This window comes from Equus quagga, chromosome 9 (assembly GCF_021613505.1).
Source record: "Equus quagga isolate Etosha38 chromosome 9, UCLA_HA_Equagga_1.0, whole genome shotgun sequence".
Classification (NCBI taxonomy): domain Eukaryota; kingdom Metazoa; phylum Chordata; class Mammalia; order Perissodactyla; family Equidae; genus Equus; species Equus quagga.
Window position 1 is genome coordinate 105,216,171 of NC_060275.1, and position 20,927 is coordinate 105,237,097.

The window sequence follows — 20,927 nt, forward strand, 5'->3', positions numbered from 1 at the left end:
ATGAAAAAAGTATGCTTGAAAGAAAATTATAAATCATAGGTAAATCTGTATTATATTAAACCATAAAATATAATTAAATTTTAAGTTATTTTACAAATTATAGTGCACTTTATATTTATTTTATCGCTTAGTCCACACAATATGCATATACAAATATATCACTATAAGACAAGTGCTGTTATTTCATAGAATGAGGAAATTGAAGTTCAAAGATTTTCTTAAAGAGGCAAGGAATCATAATATTAAACTCAACTGAATGTAAACTTGATGATAATTTACAATACCAATTTGTCTACATTATTTTTGAGTAGATTCTACCACTACTATTTTTGAGATCTAAATTAACATTGTAGTTTTCAGTAGAGTGAAAACTCAGGTATACACAATAGACACTCAATAAATGTTTGATCATGGTACAAATAGTGTCTCCCAGTCTTTCTCTTCCTCCTTCTCTCCATAAACTAATTTTTTTAATTTACATGTCCATTATAATTGGTTTTAGAAATCAATAGAAAATTGTAATTGTGATGAATATAGAGAAGTGTATTCCTAATTTTAGTAACTTGATTAATAACAGTGTTACTGTTGAAGCATCAGTTCATGGTGAAACAATTGTTTTACCTGACAAGGACACAGAATAAATGAATACTCTCTGAGCAAACTCATGATATCTAACAGGATCTACCTTTTTTCAGTCAGTATAGTCTATACAGAATAACTGACAGACGTCAATCCTGCCACACTGCAGGATGCATGTTAATTGTTTTGAAATGGAGGCAGTGCACACCCAGAACCTCACACTCTGGTTTGTTTAAAAGATATTTGATTATGCACTCATATTGCACTAACACACTGCTGCTTTCAGAATGATACGGTGTCACCATGACAAGAGTGGCTTACAGTAGCATATTCTTTAATTTACCCAGAAGCATTGCAACTCATCAAATGCTTAGCTATATCATGGGAAACTCTGGAAACTGCTTGGAGAAAAAAATGATATATTATGAGAACTTGCATTCGTGAAGCACCATGAAATGCAGACATTTTATAGACAGTTAAAATTGTATAAATATCATACCCGGGCATTAAATGGATCCAGTAGTCTAATTGTTTTTCTACAAATATGATGTTTTTACAGTTCACCTGCAGACTTGTTTCTCTCTTCACCTGTCTGAGCCATGATTCTTACGCCCTTACTGTGACTGACTCTAGTATAAACATCTGTCACTCAAAACTTTGCACAACCTTCCCTCAAAGCATTTGTTTTCTTTTCTTTTTCTTTCTTCTGCTAATCTACTATGGCCTGAGAAAGTGAGTCAGCTTTTTATATCTTGCATCTTAATTTAAAGTAAATAGACTTTGAGTAAGTGTTTGAGAGCTAGAGAGTGAACTAGACTAATAATTTGCTTTACAAAGTCTCTACACTAGGGAGTTATAAGCTCAGTGGTCTAGGATATGAGGCACATAAAGATGCAGGCTGAAGCAGGTTGCCTGCCAGTGTCAGGGAGGCAGTAGGGGAGGGTAAAGACTGCATAATGCATGCCCAACTAAGAGCACAGCCATGAGCAATTCCCGGTAATGCCGACATGTGGGCGGGAAAGTGTCAGGAAAGGGAGCTGTTTGTAAGACTCACAGTGAAAGCGAACAAATCAGCCCATTTGTGGCTTGAATCCTTAATCGAAAGACACAAGGGAAGCCTAGTTCTTGAGAGAAAAACATCTCAAGGTATAAAACTCCTCAATATTAGTTCTTCTATTGAAAGGAATCTATTCTACTTCTTAAGCTTGTTACTGTTTCCTTCTCTGGTTTTAACTATGTTAATAGCTATTGCTTAGTTTATTCTTAGGTATGTAAAAAGTCGCTGACATCTTTTATTTTGTATAAAGAGTTTGCATGTAAAATTCAATGACTTTCATGAAAGTTCATAAAGCCAACCTTCCGTACCCTAAATGGGAGGAGCTGTATTTTGATAACTGCCCTTGTAGAGTAGATAACCACGTTGGGAAAAGAAGAATGACACACGCCAACTGATCACAACAAAATAGTAGAAGCTTGATTACCTAACAAAACTTGTCCAAGAACTTGAAATGCTTGCAAATTGTAAGTCATCTAACAAATTAAGCCCGTTTATGACTAGAGATGATATAATTCAATGTAACATTGGGAGGAGCGAGTCCTAAAAATTCAATAGATGGCAATATTTCCCGTAATGCTAAAAATGAAGGATGTTCAATTGGTTTGTGTGAGTTTTAATGTTAGCGAAAAAGAAAATATCACAAATGAAGATACTGACATTGATATGATTTTGTTGATAGCAAAACATTTTAGAAGAAGGATCACTGTTTTTAATTTATCATTTACATTTTCATGAAAACAAATCTAAATGGTATATAATATATTTAGCTTTATTTTCTTGGAAACAGGAGTTTTAAAAAACGAACAAGAAAACTTCTCTTTTGACCCATCAAAATGTGGAGTGTATGTTTTAATTACCAGCAAGCTAGAGTTTCTCTAGTATACTTATAAAAAATGATATCTAGTTTATTTTTTAATGGCTACAGACATATATTTTTAAACTTGCAGAGGGTTTCTTTAGATGTTAGCATGTACTTGATTTAGATAAGTATCTCTATGTGCTTTAAAAGAAGGTAAATTCTGCAGCTGCATGGTTAGATTTCTACATATGTAAATAAGTTCAAGTTTATTCATTATGTCATTTCAGTTTTCTATATCTATACAGAATTTTCATTGTCAGCCATTGAGGGGTGTATATTAATGTCTTCCACTACGATACGGGATTTTTCTATTTATCCTTTTGTTTTTCTATTAGTTTTTGTTTTGTTGTGTTTAGATATAGTTTGAAACCGTATTACTGGAGTACACAGATTGAAGGTTATGATATCCTCCTTTTGGATTGAAAATAATTCATTGTGAAATGTCTCTCTTTAACTTTAATAATGATTCATAACTAAAGTCCAATTTGCCTGATATTAATATAACTATAAAACATTTTTCTTTTCTTTTTTGTTCATTAATGGTTAAATGTTATGTTGTCCATCATTTTACTTTCAAACTATATTGGTCTTATTTTTCAAAAGTTTCATGTAAGCTACTAAGCTAAGTATTTGTTGTTTTGTTTCATTTTAATCTGGTTTTATAATTTTTATTATTTGATTTACTGCACTTATAATTAAAGTACTGATATGTTTCTATTTGTCTACCATCTTCCTGTTTGTTTAGTTTTTTCTTTCCTTTTTTCTTCTTTCATATTTTATTTGTATTTTATCCATGTGTTTCACTCCATTCATTTTCTCCTCCATTAACATTTTTTATTTTGCTTTCTTTTATTTTTCTTTAATGTTTACTCTAGATATTACAATTTATTTCATCATATCTTAAATTACAATTTTATTGCTTGAAAAATGAACAACTTTAAAACTGTTTAAAACCGTTATACCTGTTTAGTTTTTGCTATTCTTGTCATCTTATATATTAAGCCCTGTAAAATATTATCATTAGTTTATTTGTTTTAAACAGTAAAGAATTATTTTTAAGTCAACAATAATTTATCCTCTCTGGTGCTATTTATCCTTTCCTGAATTTCTGTATTTCCTTCTAGAATAATTTTTTTTTTAAAGGAAATTCTAAATTTTCTAAGAAAAGATCACTTTCTGCTTCCTTTAGTGCTGGGCTACTGTCAATGTATTCTTTCCTTTTTTGTTTTTTGTTTTTTCACTAAACATTATTTTTCTACTTTTTTTTACTGGGTATTTCCACTGGGAGTAGAATTCTAGTTTGAAGAATTTTTCCTATTCCAATGATTAGTGATGTAATTTAATTGTCAGCTGACCTCCCTCTTGTCTGTTGAAAAAACACCTATCAGTCTTATTGTTGCTTTACTGTAGATCACTTTATTTTACTTTAAAGGATGTTTCTTATTTTAAGATATTCTTTCTATTTAGTTTTCAGGAGTTTAACTATGATGCACCTAGGAGGTATTTACTTTTTTAAAAATCTGCTTTTCAGTTATAAGGAATTTTTAAGCTATCTTTTATTAGTTCTGGGAAACTTTGCTCAGCTTTCTTCAAATATTTCTTCTATCTTATTTTCTCACTTCTCTCCCACTGGTTCTGCAAAAGGATGCATGTTAGGTCTTTTAACTATTCACCATCAGTTTATTATTCTTTTTTAGGTATATTTAAAATATTTTACTCTTTTTTAACCTGGATATTTTATATTGACCCATGTTCTGGTACACTAATCTTCTTTTCCAGTGTGTTCATTCTTTAATTAACCCCATCTATTAAATCTTTTAGATATACCCTACAGCATTGAAATTTTTAACTTTTATAATTTTTACTTGATGTATTAAATATAAATCATTGGTTATTGTTGATTCCTGCTAAAAATCTCCACCTTTTTTCTATTTTTTTAAACACATTAATCATAGTTATTTCAAAATTATTTTATAATAACTACAATATCAAAATCAGGTCTTGGTCATTTTATTGATTGTTTTCTTCTTGGTTTTGATCATTTTCCATTTTTAAAGATTCTTTGGAATTGTTGATTGAACACTGTGTATAAACAATTGTAGAAGTCTCTGACTATGTCATCTTCCTCCAGAGCGGGTGAAATTATTTTCTTGGATTACTGAATTTAGTTTAATTTTGTTAGAACTAGTCTATTTCATTTTTCCCTTGTTCCTGGGAAGCTCTTACTCCTGAAAACTAATCTTTCTCTAGCATCAGCTGAAATCTCAAGTGTTTACCAATTTGGATTCCCAGTGACCCATGGCTGCTGAAACCTTTGCTTAGTTCCTTGCCTTCCAGCTCTGCTTTCTCTTGGTTTCTTGGAGCCTCTATGTGTACAACTATAGTGTACGTATCTATCATTACCACAGGAAAATTGCATTCAGATTTTTTGGCTCATTTCTCTGAGGTTTCTTCTTCTCTAAGCCTTTGCTCTCATTTTAGCTACCGTGCCAGCCCTCAACCCGAACCCGTGTCTCCACAAACTATATAATTTCTTCTTGGACTCTTTCCCCTAGCACTGAACATTTACAAATGCACTGAGTCATTGTGAATATAAAACTCACCCTGTTATGCTTCTTTTCTCTCAAGGATCATACCTCATCCAGGCCTTTCTACATTGAATGTGTTCCAGTGACTTGAAACAGTCATTTTATGGGTATTGTGTAGCTTTGATAGCTGTATTCTATGGGGAAGTTCGTCAGATATATATCACGCCCTCATATCCAGATTGGGAAGACCATCCCACTGAAGTTTAAGTTGAAGCATTGTGAAAGAAACTTAGATGAATAGTATATCAGTTTGATATTCCACATAGCTAAATAGAAAGTATAAATTTTGAAAGAAAGCTCTAATTTTCTAATTAATAGTAAAACAGATTATTGGCATGTTATAAATATTTTTTCATTCAGCCTCGACAAAGACAAAGTATGTTTATCTTATGTTACAAAATTTAGTATATAAAATAAAGACAATCGAAATTCTTTTATTATATATTTATTCTATTAAACAAGATACATAGAACTGGAGAAAACATTTCTTTCAGACAAGGTAATAACTAAAAATAAATAAGGTTGTGACATTCTTCTAATTTTAAAGTCAATCATTTTGAAATAATTTGAGGTTTTTCTCTTTAGAAACTTACCAGTCGTAACATGTTAATTGTTTTATGATTTGTTTTCAATCTGTATGGCTGCAAGCTATAGCAAAGGTAGGGATTAATTCTTTCTCTCTTACTCTGTTTTGTACAGATATGTATGTTTATGGTCATAGGCACATACTTCTTAGAAATGATTTTCTTGTTACTAGTTAGTCTTTACAAATCAGTTTTTAATTCTTTACAGAATGCTAAAAAGAATAGGAATGATTTTCAATTAGAATTTATACAGTTACTGTCTTTCCACTTTTTATCAGTCATGTTTATGCTTCAGAAAATGTTAAAAAGAAAAGTGGCCCACCGTACCATTACTTTGAGGAAAAATTGTTTACAGAATAATCACCTTAGCAGTAGTGCATGTTGACATATGGTAACACAGAATGTGTTGGGTTAAGCAATTTTAAAGATGTTATTCCAGAGTACCATGAAGATTCTGATATAGGACAACTGTCCTTTTAATGTGGGGCATTCAAATAGCTGTCAAATTAGTCATTTACTTTACTCATGTGTTAAAAACATTGCAGGCAGAGCTTAATATAATTCTTAATGATCAATATTCAATACAAGTTTCTTGGATGCAGGAAAATCCCAGATTCCTTGTGAATCTTTTTTTTCAATTTTAGAGTAACATTTCCAATGTAAACTGTATCTGCATAAAACAATTTAAAGTAGAGCTTTAGAAACTCTCTGCTTAATCGTATCAATAATATCAGACATCCTGGATAAGTTAGACATCACAGTATCCAAAGACTTACATGTCAATCAGTTTTCCCCCAGAATCATCTATGAATAAATATATATCTCGTATATAGGGAGTCATTTCTCAAGTAAATACTATTCATGTAAGAAAAATAGTAATTAGTCAGAAAAACGTACTGATCAGAATGATTACAGCTTTTGTAGACTGGGACCTGGGGATAATCTTAGGGAATAACTTCTTTGCTCACCTGGCAAAGTTACGGAAGCGAAGACACAAGGTCTTTTAAAAGCAATTAACATCAATACTATCCTGGGAGAAAAGTGTATTAAAAGGGACGAGCTTCAATGAACCAAATGCTCTTTTATTATTCCCACCAAGTTTTCTTAAATGTGCTTGTTAATCATTAGCATTTTGTGATGCAGTCTAAGAAATTATGTAAAAAAGGATCACATATGGCATATGAAATTATGGTACATTGAGAAAGAAAAATGTGAAATAACAATGTCTGTATCTCTATGCCATGTAAAATTACATAGTCTTAAAACTAAAATAGACAATACTAGCACTATTTGAAGATATCTTTAAAATTTGCTAATTAGGTAAAATATAACTTAGAAATTATTCACATATATTCAAAGTAAGGGGGAAAAAAAGACTTTATTATTATACTACAAATAATTTGGTACCTAAAATTCAATGATTCCCAGTGTACCACCTTATATCTCAGCAAATCTAAGCTTCATATCCAGGCATTTAAATCATAACTGTTCCAATATATTTAATTGTTGGATAAGAGAAAATTCTACCCTAAAGCAATTTTTTTTGAGAAGATTAGCCCTGAACGAACATCTGCTGCCAATCCTCTTCTTTTTGCTGAGGAAGACTGGCCCTGACCTAACATCCGTGCCCATCTTCCTCTACTTTATATGTGGGATGCCTACCACAGCATGGCTTGCCAAGTGGTGCCGTGTCTGCACCTGGGATCCAAACTGGTGAACCCCAGGCCACCAAAGCGGAACGTGCACACTTAACCACTGTGCCACAAGTTGGCCCACCATGAATGTGTTTTATAGTTGCCAAGAGTAAACCAGGTTTGTAGTATAGTTGTGTAGACTATCAATATTTTGCTTTGACAACAATTAGGTATCTAATATGAAAAAGGAACTTAAATTTAGAGTAATGAGGAGAGACCCATTGTAGTGGGCCTGGACATTGATTTCAGTCGTTTAGAAAGCAGCTGGCTCAGTAGATATGAGCTAGCTCTATAGTCTATAAGCTGGCACCAGCTCCAGAGGCTCTTTCTTTCTAGCACAGCCCCCTTTTTAGCTAGGGAGCTTCCTCTGTTGCATATTTGCATAGGTGTGCCAGTGTTCCCTGTCTCCCTGACTCTGAACCTATAGAGAACATTAGAGGAGTCAGGGTTCCTTTCCACTGGAGCTCTGTCGTAGAGTTCAGTGAAGCCTAAGTATCATACTCTAGAATGATGAGTCTAGGGAATTATGCCTGTTCTGCTACTGATAGAATTGTAATTCCCCCTCCCCCAATAGACTTTAATTTATACTTCCACATGGCTGCAGTGGTGTGAGTACACCTGCACAGCAAGTGGCAAATTGGCAAGCTGATGTTGTGGAAGCCCAGAGGGAATATAAGGCAGGATGTAGACCCCAGGAGCTGGCATCTTAGCTTGTTAGCCCTGGAAAAGGGAGAAGTGTATAATTACAGGAATTTATTAAGAATATCACTAAAGTTACATGTCAGGCATGAAACCAGGGCTTGCTCTGAAATGGAAAATGGAAAACTCTGCTTATCAGTCAACAGAAGCCACAACATAGACATTGACTTTAAGAACTCAAGCAAACTAGGAAAATAGGACATTTGATAAAACTGAATATAGAGTAAGTAAACTGCAAGGAAAATCTGAGGAAAGTAGCCAGAATGCCTCAGAGAGAAAATTGGAAGAAAAAAGGAAAGAAAGGGCTCAAAATATATATAAGGAAAACAAAATTTCAACGTACAACAATAAGAGTTTCAGATGAAGACACCAAAGAGAATGATGAGACAGCATTCAAAAAACAAAAAGAAAAGGCTGGACTAAGAGTTTTCAAGAATAAATACAGGGGCTGGCCCGGTGGCTTAGTGATTAAGTTCGTATGCTCTGCTTTAGCGGCCCAGATTCACAGGTTTGAATCCCAGGTGCAGACCTACACACTACTCATCTAGCTATGCTGTGGCAGCATCCCACATACAAAATGGAGGAAGATTGGCACAGATGTTAGCTCAGCCACAATCTTCCTCAAGCAAAAAGAGGAAGATGGGCAACAGATGTTAGCTCAGGGTCAATCTTCCTCACCAAAATAACCCCAAAAAGAATAAATACATATATTAATCATTATATAAACAATCATAAGAAGTCATAAGAAGGTGGAAAAATCTTATCACCTAGATGTGTTGTGTTTAGGTTTAAAATTCTGAAACCAAAGACGAAACAGTGTGACACATAGTGGGCTTCTTACCAACAAAAATAGTGTACAGATTACAATAGAGAATTATCTTCACAATTGATGAGAAGGGCAAAAAAAAATTTTCTCTAGAAATCTTGAACTTACTAAATTGCATTCAATATGAAGATGAAATAAAGATACATTAAAACAAAGAGAATGAGTTCACTATTCAGAGAACCTTTTCGGAAAACTCCTTAAGATGTTTGTGTCAGAGATTGCAATCATTACACAATATTCATTCTCATTTGTCTTGCTTCCTTAGAGAATTCTGTTTGGAATAGAATTTTACTGACTTCTCATCCTCAAGTACTTGATATTTCTCTTACCTGCCCTGGTAGATTTCATCATTGTTCACAATTATTCATTCTCTCACTGCCTCTGCTATGCTCTCTTATAACTAGAAGATATTTTCGCGTTTAATTTGGGAATGGCCAATTCATTTGCCTTGGTCAATGGCATGTGAAATGTCATGTAAATGTCATTAATGCCATTTAATCACGTTTGAGAGGAAAGCTTAATGAGCTTGCCTGGTTTGGCTTAATTTCTCTTGTTCTTGGCCTCTGCTCTGATAACAACACAACCTAGAAAGAAACTACTCCTTCAGCCTAATGAGAAGACAGTGAAGCTCGATAGAGGCGAGCACAGCAGAGCCCAGCAGAGCAGCACCAAGCCGGAGCTCTCATGTAAAGTGAGAAGAAATAATGTCTGCATTTGAAAATCATTGAGATACAGGCGTTATCTCTTGATACAGCAGAAGTTGATTAATAAACAAAGGGATTGTGCATTCTATACTCTCTCTCTAGAAGCCAAGTTTCTGTCACCACTACCACCACCCACCACCACAACAGCGAAGTATGTGGAATTGTGTTTGAAAAAGAAAACGGTATAAAGTGAAGCTTACAGGATGCTAGAAAATGACTGGTTTGCTTTGGTAACGCCTTCCTGGGATAGCTTGGAAGGCAGAAAATTGTGCCTAACGAAGCCATGACTTTTAGGAGAAGAGGTATTAAAAGTGACTCTCTGTAGTGTAAGTTGATTGTTAACCGCATTTGATAAGATACTACAAGCAGGAGAGGAGCTAAGAAAAAAAAATTGTCTATTTTCTAATAGACATGAAAAAGAAGAAGAAGAAATCAGAAATTTCATGACTTTCAGGGCTAACAATGCAAATGTAAAGAGTTCACTAAATAAGCCTTAGGGACAGAAACGCTTGCAATGATTGAAGAGAATAATTTCTGAGTTATTATGAACTACTGACATTCTCTTTCAAATAGCGTATTCATTTCTATCATTTTATCCTTTTTCATCCCCAATTATATGTTGAATTTGTGATGGGCAAATAATTTGTCCTAATTCAGTGCTCTCTGGGTCAAGAAGAGCCACATTCTGATTTGATTATATTACAAGGCCTTGAAATTCAAGACTGGTGCCATTGTTTAAAGAGATTTGGGGCGTCAGGGAGCAAGTAAGTAGATTTTAGCTGTAAGAGGCGTACAGATATTTGTGACTAGAGAGTGGACTGTGAACAGATTGTGTTGTATGTTCATATTATTTGTTCCTTTCCTTCTCTTATGCTTTCCTATAGGTGGCATATATGTCCCTGCTACTTTAACTTTGTGCTTTACCTATGACTTTGTTTGGCCATCGGAATATGAGCAGACATGCCATAAGCCATGTTTGAGGGGAAGCTTTAAATGCACTTCAGTGGTTTCATTCTGTGTTCATAATCTTTCCCTCCCAATGACTGCTTTCTCAACTCATATACTGGAATGAAAATTCATTTGGAACTGCAGCTGTGCAAGCAGAATTGTAGCTCAGTCATAGTTGTCATATAATGCAAGACTGAATTAAATATTTGTTGTTGTAAGCTACTGAAATATTTTGGTGATTAATCAACACAGAAAGAGCTGATTAATAAACATGCTGTATCTCTTATCCTTAGCATTATCACTATGTAATATACCACATATTTTTATTACATATCTTGCCCGCTGTCTCTCTCCCTCGTGAGAACCTACACTCCATGTGCATGAGGATTTCTGTCTGCTTTGTTTACTGTATTTCAATTAAGTGAAATTGTGCTGGCACAAGGCAAGTGACATTTACTGAATGAGTCAACAATTTAGACCCCACAATTCATATGGAAGAATACAAATTCATAAATAATTAAGAACTTTAAAAAAATTAATTGGGAAAGGGCTGACAAAACAGATATCAACCTCCGTTTGGTTTGACAGATAGATCTGGGGGACTTGGTGGAGCACTCAGGAAGCAGCTCCATGGATACCCTGGGGCAGGGTATATATCCAAGATGGAGTGACAAATAATACTGTTAGAGCCATGTGTACCCTGGGGCGTGGTATATGTCCAGTTGAAGTTACAGATTAAAATATATTAGGAAGTGAAAGGCATTGCTATCATTGGCCATCCTTGTGAAAGTAGGTAAATTGACCTCCTGAAGGTTTACCAAATTGATTAAAGACTTATATGCTATTTATGCTTTAAAACAAATCCAGGGCCAGCCGGGTGGTGTAGTGGTTAAGTTCATACACTCTGCTTTGGCAGCCCAGAGTTCATGTCCTGGGAACAGACCTACACACTGCTCATCAAGCTATCCTGTGGCAGCATCCCACATACAAAGTAGAGGAAAATTGTCACAGGTGTTAGCTCAGGGTCAATCTTTCTCAAGCAAAAGTAGGAAGATTGGCAACAGATCTTAGTTTGGTGCCAGTCTTCCTCACCAAAAAAAAAAAAAAAAGGAAGAAAGAAAAAAAAGAAATACAAGATTATTTTATGGCATTAGAAGAGGGAAAGATTAAAAAAACAAAGACATTAAACATAAAATGATTGATCAATATTACTGCATAAACATTAAATTTCTTTAAGAAAAAGATATATTAGGGAAAAAATTATCTGGTATTTAAAAAGCATAATAGTTACAATAATAATTATTATATATAATTTATGAAATTAGAAGGTTATAAAAACCTTTTGTGTCCCAAAATCAAAAAGTTAGGAGCTTATAAAATTAGTACAACAAAAAACAAGATAATCTTACAGATGTCCAGAAATCTGGGGATAAACCAACTATGTGCACCAAATATTCTTTTTAGAAAACTAATTATCATTTTTAACAGAATAGAAACAAAAATAGCTTCAATATAAAAGTAAAAGAAAGCTTGAAGTTTCTGATATAAATATATTTTTGTTGAAATAATTTTTAAAAAACCAGAAACCATGGTGATGTGCAAAAGGAGATGTAGAAAATAAATTAGGAGTTCTAGAAAACTGGAAATGCTTTATTAAGATCAGTCTTGGATGTAATAAAAATCAAATGGACCAATAATAATATAAAAACAATGATATAAAAATGAAGAAAAAAGAGATGTTTATACAATAAGCAGCAAGGTAGTATTTTTTATGTGGGAGACGACAGAGAGGAAAACTACGAAATGTAAATACCTCTTCAAAAATAACAAAAATAATAAAATAAACATTTTGAAACAAAATTTCCATGGTTGGAAAGAAAAAAGATTAAACTCAGATTAAAATATTTCTACATATTTTCATATTAAAACGCCATCCAGAACTAAACACATCCTGGTGATATTTGTTTATTATAAAGACCAAAATAAATCCTAAAGCTATGGACGCAGCAATAGAGCTTACTAGATGGTGTGAGTCAGTCGGCTGGTTGTAGTTTTCTCCTCTGCCGAACCATCTCCCCATCTCGGTACAACATATAAAGCTGCAAATGGGGACACTTTTTTTGCTCTGGGAGGAGGTTTCATATCACATAATTTTACATTGTTATTACCTACTTCAGCCCTCAGCAAAGCAAAAATTTGTTTTACCACGAAGGACCCTTTTTCTGTGATTCTTTCCTGCTCCACAGTTCAGATAGAAAATCCTTTCATCGTTGAAGTCTGTTCAAACAATAACTAGGGTGGTTCTGTTGTAGACTGTGTATGCGAATACCAAGTTATTTACTATGCGTGTACTGGGGCAGCATAATTATTAAATATAATTATTTTTTATAAAAGCAGAGCTACATGTAAACCATATGACTGTTTTCTTACTGAAGAATTTGAAAAATGAATTCCTGGATTTTAAAAAAATGTATTCAATGACTTGACTTTTTATTTTTTTAAAACGATCTCTTTTTTAGTTTTCTGCAGAAAGAAGCAGAAAATAGAGACTTGGAGCAAAAATCTTGGCAAGGTAGAGCCCTACATTCTAGTTATTCGAGTCCCAGCTTCTCCTCTATCCTGCCTATGGCTTTGTTATTCATTTATTATCCGTTCTGTAACAGATATTGTTTAAATCAATTTCTTCATTATATCAATTAGATCTATAATTATATCTATGATATTATGAAGTTTTTAAATGCATAAATACATTGTAGCTATTCAAGATATATTTTATATATATGGTCATATATATGACAAGTTTTCTGTAGTAAATGCTTTAAGAAAAGGAAGGGAGCTGGGGAAAAAAACCCTCCTCTTAATTTCAACAGGAAGAATTAAGAATTGTGTTTCTTGGCTTAAATTTGTGTTTGTCCTAACAAACCCAATTATAAAATTTATTTCTGAGAATTGAATACATGATTTTTCTCTCTCCACTCTGTCAAGCTAATAGATAAATGGAGATACTATATAACAAGCATACATGCAATATTTTATATATTTTGCAAATTTATATTGTGTGGGTATATATGTTTATGTGTGTGTGTGTTTATACATGCGTGTGAAATCTTAATCGCAATTTTTTTTAATCCTCTTGGAAATGGAATAACACGTACAGTATATAACCTTTCTGTGAACTCGAGCAGAGTACTCTGAGGGATTTTTTGGCAACAGTAGAAATGCTGATTAGACCGTACTGTAAAATTATCCAAGATGGATGTATGTTTCTTTTTCCCAGAGAGAGTAATTACAGAGTAAAAATAATACAGAAAGGCAAAAGATCATTCACCTTGTATACCAAGATTCTATGAGTTATGACCTTTGTTAATCTTATTTAGGTAAAAGCACATTCTTTCTAGATAATAAACTGATTCTTTCTAAGTGATTGAGTCATTTCATGGATAGGCAAAACTTTAGGCTGTTATTCAAAAATTTTTAAATACCTTTTGAACTATAACCTTTATAATTTCTCCCAAGTATTCTTTACTCCTATAGAGGATACCAATTCTCAGAAAGTAACGTGAACTTGAAGGTTCAAGTATTATTATTATTATTATTATTATTATTGTTCCGAGTTGATAATGCCTAATTATTTATGGAATGTTGGCTCTCAGTAATCAGAATTCTTAATGCTAATTCTGTATATCTCTTCATGATTAGTATTTGCATGTTTTTCTGTTAAAATTAGTGTTTAGAGTAAGTTTTGACTGATCTATTTTGTTATTTAGGAATAATTTTATATATTTCCTCCCATGGTCAGTCACATTATACTAAAAACGTTACAAGACATAAAAGTATTATATTGGAGGATTAAAGTTACAAAAGTACATGTGACTTACATTTATGTTAAACACAAATATTAATAAAATACTTAAGCATTAAATGCATACTAGGCCCTATAGTATATACTGTCTACTCTAGAAAGATCTTAGTCCCAAAGATCTTGGCTTCTTTAAAATTATTTAATTCCTAGTAACCCTATTTTTTATATTCTTGGTGATCTTTATTATCAGACATCCGAAGCTCATTGAGTTCATCTCCTTTTATCATAATATTTTAGGGCTTTTTTGCAATTTCATCTTCTATTAATTCTATAATTCTCTCACCAGAATATCACCTTTGCTATATATTTTATCTTATTAGAGAGGCTCTTTATTCATTTGTATATGAGTGGACACTTGGGTTGTTTCCATGTCTTGGCCATTGTGAATAATGCTGAAATAAATATGAGAATACAGCTATTTCTTTGAGATCCTAATTTCAATTCTTTGGGATATATATCTAGAAGTAAGACTGCTAGATTATATGGTAGTTCTATTTTTAATTATCTGAGCAACCTCCATACTGTTTTCCATAATGGTTGCACTGTTTTACATTCCCACCAATGGTGTATAAGGATTTCAATTTCTCTGTAACTTTGCCAACACATTTTATCTTTTGACTTTTTGATAATAGCAATCCTAACAGTGTGACGTGATCTCTCACTGTAGTTTGGATTTGCTTTGTTGGTAATTAATGATGTTGAGCATCTTTTCATAAACCTGTTGGCTATTTGCATGTCCTTGAAGAAATTTCTGCTCAAATCCTTTGCCCGTTTTGAACGAGGTTTTTCGTTTTTGCTATTGACTTGTACGAATTCCTTATGTATTTTGAAAATAATCTGCTTAGAAGATACATGATTTGCAAATATTTTCTCCCATTCTGTAGTTGTCTTTTCATTCTGACTATTGTCTCCTTTTCTGTGTGTAAGCTTTTTTAGTTTGATGCACTTGGCTATTTTTGCTTTTGTTGCCTTTGCATTTATGTCATATCCAAGAACCTATTGCCAAGACCAATGTCAAGAAGGATTTCCCCTATGTTTTGTTCTAGGAATTTTACATTTGCAGGTCTTGCATTTAAGTTCTTAATTCATTTTGACGTGATTTTTGTGTATAGTGTAAAGTTATGACCAATTTCATTGTTTTGCTGGTGTAAGTCTAGTTTCCTCAATGCCATTTGATGAAGAAACTATCCTTTCCCCATTTTTTACTATTAGCACCTCATCAAAGATTGATTGACCTTATAAGCTTGGCTTTAATTCTAGGCTCTCTGTTCGGTTTCATTGGTCTATATGTCTATCTTTATGCCAGTACCATACTATTTTACTTACTGTAGCTTTGTAACATATTCTGAACTCAGGAAGTGTGAAACCTCCAGCTTTGTTCTTTCTCAAGATTGCTTTATATCTGTTCTGGGTCTTTTGCAGTTCCATATGAATTTTAAGATTTTTTTCTATTTCTGTGACAAATTGCTACTGGAATTCTAATCAGGATAGCAGCACTGAATCTGTAGGTTGCATTGGGTAGTATGGACATTTTAACAATGTCTTTCCATTTATTCATGTCTTGTTCAATTTCTTTCATCAATGTTTTGTAACTTCCAGTACAACTAATTGAATCCCTTGTATTTTTTCTTTCTAATTTCTCTGGCTAGAACTTCCAGTACAGTGCTGAACAGAAGTGGTGAGATTGGACAACCTTGCCATCTTCCAGATCTGAGAGAAAAATTTTTGATTTTTCACCATTATATGATGTTAGCTTTGAGCTTAGCATATAGGGCCTTTATTCTGTTGAGGCACCTTCCTTCCATACCTAGTTTGTTTTGGTTTATATATACAATGGAATATTATTCAACCTTAAAAAAGAAGAAAATCCTGCCATGTATGACATGGATGGACCTGGAGGTCATTATGCTAAGTAAAATAAGTCCATCACAGAAAGCCAAATACTGCATGATTCTACTTCTGCGAGGTATCAAAATTTGTTAAACTCATAGAAACATAGAATTCAGTAGTGTTTGTCAAGAGCAGAGGTTCTGTGGGAAATGAGGAGTTGTTCAATGGGTATAAATTTGGTATAAATTTCAGTTATGCTAGATGATTATGTTCTAGAGGTCTGCTGTGCAGATCTATTGTGCCACATGGTTAACAATACAGTGTTGTGCACTTCAAAATTTGTTAGTAGAGTAGATTGCATGTTAAATGTTCTTATAAAAAAAAAAAAACAAAGCAAAGGGACACAAGAGAGCTTTGGGAGGTAATGGATATGTTTATTATATTGATTTTGGTGATGATTTTGCCAGTGTTTGCATATGTCCAGACTCAGGAAATTGTATACATTAAATACATACAGTTCTTTCTATATCAAGCGTACCTCAATACAGCTAATTTTAAGAAACGAGGCTCACCATATTCATTCTTCTGGAATTTAGAGTAATTTTTTTCTTTTTTTGGTGAGGAAGAATTGCCTTGAACTAACATTTGTGCCAATCTTCCTCTACTTTATATGTGGGATGCCATCACAGCACAGCTGAGGAGTGGTATAGGTCCACACTCAGGATCGGAACCTCTGAACCCAGGCCGACGAAGTGGCGTGTCCTGAACTTTTAACCACTCAGTCATGGGGCCAGCCCCTAGAGTATTCTTTTAAAGATATGGCTATTCATTCAGTCCTTAGGTGTTCCTGGAAAATATCCTAAACTTCTTTTGATTTACAAAGAAATATTCTCTATCAGCTATTTTATAGTGATTAGGAGACATTGTGAATACTTTAGTATTGTATGTTTTACCAGTTTGAATAATTTGGGGCATTTTACAGTCTGTATTATACACTTTTTAGAGTATACAGCATACTTAGAATTATTATTTTGAGTTGTATCATAGCATCTTCATTTTCATGCCTAATTACTATTTCTAAAAGATAATCCTCTTTTTTTAAGACTATGTGTTTTAGAGCAATTTTAGGTTTACGTCAAAATTGAGAGGAGGTGCAGAGATTTTCCATATGTCCTCTGCCCTGACATCTACATAGCCTCCCCCACTATCAACATCAATCACCAGAATTGTACTTTTTTTTTGGTGAGGAAGATTGACCCTGAGCTAACATCTGTGCCAATCTTCCTCTATTTTGTATGTGGGATGCCACCACAACATGGCTTGATGAGCAGTGTGTAGGTCCAGGCCCAGGATCCGAACCTGTGAACCCCAGGCTGCTGAAGCAGAGCACACGAACTTTATCACTATGCCACTAGGCCAGCTCCTGTACTTCTTTTTACCAAGGATGAATTTACATTGACCCATAATAATCACACAAAATCCATAGTTTAACTTAGGTTAACTCTTGATATTGTATAGTCTATGAATTTGGACACATGTATAATGATCACCAGTATAGAATCACACAGAATATTTTCACTGTCCTAAAAATCCTCTGTGATCCCCCTGTTCATCTCTCCCCACACCACCCCTGGCAACTACTGATCTTTTTATTGTCTTTTTTATATTTTACCTTTTCTAAAATGTCATATAATTGTAATCAAACAGTATGTAGACTTTTCAGATTGACCTCTTTCATTTATTAATATACATTTAAAGTTCCTCCGTGTCTTTTCATGGCTTGGTAGTTCATTTCTTTTTAGCACTCAATTATATTCCATTGTCTAGATGTCCCACAGTTTATTTATTTGTTCACCACAGAAGGACATCTTGCTGGCTTCCAAGTTTTGGCCATTATGAATAAAGCTGCTATCAACATGCATGTGTAGGTTTTTTTGTGGAGGTAAGTTTTCAGCTCCTTTGGGTAAAGACCAAGGAGTGTGATTACTAGATGATATGGTATCCTCTGAGAGAATGAGCTGAGAATTTGCTTATGATAAATGGTTCACCTTGGGCACTAGCTGAGACTGCAATCATTTATTTCTTTATAAAATAATATCTGGAGATTGAGACATTTTCAATACTGTATTCCAAGAATAAATTTATTATCATGTTTTTTGTTTGTTTGTTTGAATTTTTGTTTTGTTTCGGTTTGTGTTTAAATTTCCCCAAACATTACACAAAGCACCACAGGATTACACAGCTTGTGTAATGTAATCTCCTCACGGGATGACAAGAACTGAAAAGTGTCCATTGGATTTGGCAAATCACTGACAATTGCAGTGGAGCTCTGTGCGACTTATCTGTTGCTGTATTGGAAATCAGTCCAAATTTAGCAGCTTTAAACAGCCAACATTTATTATCTCACAATTTCTGGAGATCAGGAATCTAGATTTGACTTAGCTGGGTGCTTCAGATTCAGGTTCATGAGATCCCAGTGTATCTGGCATCAGGGGCTGCGGTCTTATCCAAAGGCTTGCCTGGGGTGATGCAGGGATGGTTTCTGCTTCCAGCTTACCAACATGATTGTTGTCAGGTTTTAGTCCCTTGCTGTATGGTCCACTCAACAGGGCTTCAATACAACAAGCTATCCGGATTCCCCCATGGGAACAATCTGAGAGAACGTGGAAGAGAGCACCCATAACGGGAGCCACAGTTCTTTCATAATCTAATGTTGGAACTGAAATCCCATTAGTTTTGCTATAATCAACTCATTATAGGTGAGTCACTGTATCTAGGCAAATTGAGGGGAGGGGATTACTCAAGGGCATTGATATAGGGAACATCAGGGACAATCTTAGAAGCTACCTCCTGAAGGTTAATTCACAATTTACAATTCATAAATTCTGAACGATATGGAGAGTGTAGAAAATGTTAAAGTATTAATCTTAATATACTCCATTTTGCATGCGGAAGAGTTACTATACTTGCAGTCCTTAGAATGTATCGACAAGTATCAATTCTTCCTTTAACATAATCTTCTTCTTCCAGGGATATGCTTCCTCTTGTAAGGCAGCCTAAATGTTTTCTGGGCTATGAATCTTTATGACCTACTTGTACAGGTTTTTGCAACTTTCTTTGTAGAAACTACCTGCTTTGTAATACTACTACCATAATAATTCTGTGATTTACTTATTTATCTCTGTGTACTAAGATTCTTTTGATTGTGAGTGCCATCATTGCAGTCTTAGCTAGCTGGAAGTCCTTTGCGAGTCTTATAGAATGATGGGAAGTAATGGAATTTAGAGATCATAGCACTTAGGAACTTGACTTCCTAGTCTTTCTATCTCAGGAAAAAATCATGAGGTGTATTCTTGTTTATTTTGTAACTTGTCTATGTATATTTTTGAACAGAACTGAGTCCTATTTTATGTAGCTGCATAGGAAAATCGTAATATTTTCAAGGATTCTGAAAATTACTATGGCTTCTCTCTGATGCTGAATTTGTGTCCTTAGATTAAGTTCTTCAACATAAATTTTGGAAACATGGCCATTGCCAGCATTTCATAGCCTTGTCACCAAAGAGAGACTAAAATTCTTTCCTATTTCCAGTTAGAACACTTTGGAGAATGTACTCTCTTTGCATCATTGTGAATCAGCTGCCTACCTTTTCACCAATCTACTGTGAGAAAGAAAGGTGAAATCCTTTAAAAATGTGGGCCATGCTCTTCCCAGATCAATTAACAGTATCAAGAGGGATAGAGTCTTTAGAAAAATGGCAGATCTTGATGAAAACACATGATTAAGTTCAGGGGATCATGTGTTTCACAGTGGAGGGTGGGAAATACCTGGGAAATATTATGTTGGTGAGGACCATTGAACTAAAAATTAATATTTTATGTCAAGTACCATCTCAAATTTTTGTACAACTGGGAAAAATCTTTGTTGAATAATGAATAAACACAGACACATGTACACACACAAGTCAATCCTTAGCATGTACACATAGCACTTTAAAACATACAATTGTATCTTTAGAAGCAAATTAGAATACTCCATACACTTACCAGATATATTAACTTCAAAAGAATTGTTATCATACCACAACTAACAAAATATTGGCTCAGAGAAATTATTTTCATAGAGGCTTTTCATTCACTTATCTATATAGTCTGATTATATCCATGTATAATGTTAAATCACTATTAGTTTAGTCTTGGTTGAAATTCTTTTATAAAATTACATTTTAATTCAAGGTTCCTATTATTTATATTGCTGTCTGAAATTTGCTATAATAAAGAAATTGGTTTAATAAGTAGTTTCTAAGTTATCAATAAAACGGTTGTAATGACATGGACATTATGCTTCTTAATGTCTATTTCATGTGTTCCTATAGGAAGACTTATCTGAACTCTCATTACAGGAATTAGTATCAGGACATACTTTGAAATTTTTTTTATTTTTTAGTGTAAACATTTAGTATCAGGAGATAATGAAAAACATATTTCTGCAGATAAGATAATGAAATTTATAGAATCAGTAGTATTTTAATGTTGTCAGCTATACAATATATAGTCAAAATTAATGCTAATCACAAATATTGCATCATTCTATGTAGTCATTATATTTACTTTCCCATCCTTTAATTTGGTCATTTTTTTTAATTTTAATAACTTTATCTTATTTATGACTTTATTATCAAACCACTTCAAAATCTT

The 20,927-nt window shown here is 33.6% G+C and overlaps 1 protein-coding gene across 1 annotated transcript in view; it reads left to right on the plus strand.

Moving 5' to 3' along the window:
• CDH18 (cadherin 18) overlaps positions 1-20,927 on the plus strand; it is a 304,050-nt gene that overhangs the window by 183,712 nt on the left and 99,411 nt on the right. The gene's annotated exons all lie outside the window — the stretch shown is intronic.